Source organism: Crocuta crocuta, unplaced genomic scaffold (assembly GCF_008692635.1).
Source record: "Crocuta crocuta isolate KB4526 unplaced genomic scaffold, BGI_CrCroc_1.0 scaffold1714, whole genome shotgun sequence".
In the NCBI taxonomy this organism is placed as follows: domain Eukaryota; kingdom Metazoa; phylum Chordata; class Mammalia; order Carnivora; family Hyaenidae; genus Crocuta; species Crocuta crocuta.
The window spans coordinates 85,095-89,029 of NW_027529579.1; the positions used below are offsets into that span (position 1 = coordinate 85,095).

The following is a 3,935-nucleotide window of genomic DNA, read 5'->3' on the forward strand; positions in this document are numbered from 1 at the left end:
TTATTTATAGTCCCCATTACTCCCCATTCTCTTACACCTAGATTATTTTGTGCATTTGATTACGTGTACACATTAGAATTTGTGATTCCTTTTTTAAAAATTTTTAAATGTTTATTTACTTTTGAGAGAGAGACAGAGTGCAAGCAGGGGAGGAGCAGAGAGAGAGGTTGACACAGAGAGAGAGAGAGAGAGACAGAATCTGAAGCAGGATCCAGGCTCTGACCCATCAGCGCAGAACCTGATGTGGGACTCGAACCCATGAACTATGAGATCATGACCTGAGCAGAAGTTGGATGTTTAACTGACTGAGCTACCCAGCCGCCCCAAATTCGCAATTTCTTATAGATGGCATATTTCAATGCCTAGAGTTAGAATGAAGCATAGAGGACTTTCTGTTTTTTCCTCACTTGATTGCAAATAAGACACATGATAGATTATGCTCTTGGTTTAAAGTTCTAAAGTAAAAGATTTTCAACTATTGTATAAAATGTAAACCTCAATAAAATATAGATAAAATATGAATAATTAGTAGTTTTAGTGTCATACTGAAATGTTTTGCTGTATTCTCTATTAAAATTATGTTATGCTGTAGACTTATCACACCTGGAAACAAAAGCTGATTTTTTATCAGTGACACTCAAATATTTACCAATCACAAGCATATACATAATTTATCACAGTTTTTGGAGCATTTTCACATTTGTTGACCTGTCTGACCCTACCAATGACCTGGCTAGGAAGGTACCAGGGCATTGGCTATTATCTCCATTTCACTAGTAGGAAATCTAAACCATAACAAGATTAAGTGTTCGCTGAGAGATAATACCTCCTTGGGCAACAGTAGAATTGGGACAAGAATTCAGGCAATCTTTACTTCATGCTTGGTGATGTGTCCCAGACTCAGAGATTCTGCTATAAGACTGATGCCCACTGTAAGTATTAAAGATCTAGAATTCGAGGTGAAGAAGATAGGACTTCACATGTGAGTCTGTCTTCCTCTGCCTCTTCAAATTTACTCTAAGTAGCTCTGTTGTTGCCATAAATTACTGGCAGGTAGTTATTTAACGAAGAAGAAGGAAAGACGTTTCTAAGACTGTTTAAGTCTAAGAAAGTCCCCATATCAATAACTCTTGTGGTGGTACTCAGCCTGAGACATTTCTATACTGTGTGGAGTTCATGTATTACCCCCAGGAGACATTAAGCATGAAGGCAAGGAACACCCCCCTCAAGAAGGTCAGAGCCTGTGAGGCCTAAAACAATAAGTAACAGTAAAACCTTAAACCACCAAAGAATGTGCAGGAGTGTAATGGACACTGAAAAGGATGTTGGAATGCTCCTTAGGACTCCTGTTCTTTATTTTCTGGTATCCCAATTCAATAGACTTGTGGGAGTGGGAGAGTACAGAGTTTATTAAGCTGCCACAGAACATTAAATAATAGCATGCAAATAATAACAGCATCAACAACCGAGCCTTTCCAGATTTATTCATTAGCACCTTATAAACTCATAAAAATAAATAATATATGGAACTGATGGCAATGGCACAGGGGAACATGCTTCTTCAAGTTCGAAATCTCACTATGTTTTTAGCATAATCACCAAGACAAAATTTCATTAACGAGTCAGACAGTCATATTTACCTTTGAAAAATAAGTCCCTGCAAAAGAGCACATAGTCTTGATCGGGGAGTGTGAGTATTTTCTAAAAATATCTTAAGCAAATATGGAGTTAAAATGTCACAAATGTTTTTAGATGAAATTATAATGTTAGGCTTCAAATCCTTGTTAAGTAGGTTAGATAAAATGTATAGTTAAGTCTAGTCAAACTTCTGCTAAAATTAAATATGAAAAGACTCAAAAAGGATTCTGCATGTGTACATCTCACTTGGTTATATAGCACACATTACAAGGCAGGTTGAATGTTGCCTGTTCCACTGAGTAAATGACATCATGAAAGAACACAGACTTGTAGCCAGATGTATCTGAGGCCTGATCCCAGAAACTCAATCCTGTGGCTCCTGTGGCTTTAGGCACGTTACTTAACTCACTTCAGTGTCTGTTTCTCACTTTTTTTTTTTTTTTTTTAATTCTCAAGTGATTCATCTCTTACATGTGACACCCAGTGCTCATCCTGAAGAGTGCCCTCCTAAATGCCCATCACCCACTTAGCCCATCCCCTCAACCACCTCTACTCCAGCAACCCTCGGTTTATTCTCTGGATTTAAGAGTATCTTATGGTTTGCCTCCCTCTCTGGTCTTATCTTATTTTTCCCTTCCTTCCCCTAGGATCGCCTGTTAAGTATCTCACATTCCACCCATGAGTGAAGTCATAGGATATCTCTCTTTCTCCAACTGATTTATTTTGCTTAGCATAATACCATCCAGTATCATCCATGTTGTTGCAAATGACAAGAACTCATCTCACTGTCCGCTTGTCACCTTTAAACTACACATTGAGAAGTGGCAGTCACAAGTTCCTGGAGTTTAGTCAAGAATCCTACAGGATCATTTAAACAGAAGTAAGAATGTTATTTTCAGAGAAGCCTACAGTTAAGTGTTTCCCAGTACATGAGTACATGTGTTTCCACCCTGGACCATATGTTAGACAGTGAGGTATAAGGCATGCCATTTTATAATATGCTACTTTGGTTAACAGTTTGTAAAACCATGTAACATTGAGAAGAGAATTCAAGAGTTGGCTAAATACTAGTCAGTAATACTCTGCCCCATGTCTAACCTCATAATGGGCGTTATTTTATTTCTTTCAGTAAGGTACTTGATAGTATTTCCATTTCACCATCAGTAAAGTGAGGTTGTTTATCTTTTTTAACTCCATAATTGTTTATAAGGTAGGAAAGAAAAATCAAGAAAATGTCATTTATCAAAAGGCACATTACGTATAAAATTGATGTAGCTGGAGAGCATATTCCAGGGTCTTAAACTAAATAATATGGGCTGCTTGCTGTCTCCCTTTCTTATAAATCCTAGTTGCTGCTGTGTTGTGTGGTCTATGGCACATAATTGTTTCCTTCTTAGTGGACATAGTCCTGGGAACACTTTATCTCGTAATGCCAATCTTGATGGGTACAGTTTAACTCTCACATTCTATCACTGGCCTCCATAAATTCAGAGGTCAAGGTACTTAAGTTTTACCTTCCAGGCTTGTCAGATTTTCCTCAGTTGCCTTTATCCAATGTTCCTCTGATGGCCACTTTTCACTTTTTCTTTGAAAACCAACTCACCCAAACAAAGGAACTCAAATGAGAAATGTTCTTGGCATGTATAACAATATGGGATGTAAACTGAATGGAAGAGGGAAAGTTTCCCCATTGTGGATCTAAGCAGAGATGATAATGGAGTTGCGATTTAGCCCACGAAAGCGTGTTAGAGTAAGTGAACTGACCTGTGGCTTCTCTTACTGCCAAGACAAAATGACAACATAAATAAAAATTAATTTCTTCTTATCACTTTATGAGATGTTATAATTCATTTTCACTTAGGTGCATTACGTTTACCTAGCTTCACAGAAATATGCATTATTTCTAAAAGCTTGAAAGATTCATATATTTAAATGGAAACTCAGAGAGACTTTTTTCTCTAGAGCAGAGATTACTAATTGTACTATAGTGATTCTTTAAAAAAAACTATTTAGCTTTCCATCAACCGCATTCGATCCAGTCTTTGAGACTTGTCTAACAACTTAGTTACATCCCTTTAGGCAATGATAGGAAGCAGCATCTTTGAGTGATTATAGAGCTGACTGATAATCTTCCAATTGTTTAGCTCTATTCTTTGTAATTCAAATCAGCACCAATATTTCTAAGTAATAACCAGATAAATCCATAAATTCAAGCACTGTGTACATCCATTGATATTTGTGCATATGGCATTACAAAAATCTACCTGTGGGCAAACATGTCCAGCATACGAGCAAGC

The 3,935-nt window shown here is 37.2% G+C and overlaps 1 protein-coding gene and 1 pseudogene across 1 annotated transcript in view; both read left to right on the forward strand.

Moving 5' to 3' along the window:
- LOC144229586 (dystrophin-like) overlaps window positions 1–3,935 on the forward strand; it is a gene marked incomplete at its 5' end in the record, with an annotated part of 111,510 nt that overhangs the window by 76,829 nt on the left and 30,746 nt on the right. The gene's annotated exons all lie outside the window — the stretch shown is intronic.
- LOC144229585 (RNA polymerase II elongation factor ELL2-like) overlaps window positions 3,353–3,935 on the forward strand; it is a 7,367-nt pseudogene continuing 6,784 nt past the window's right edge.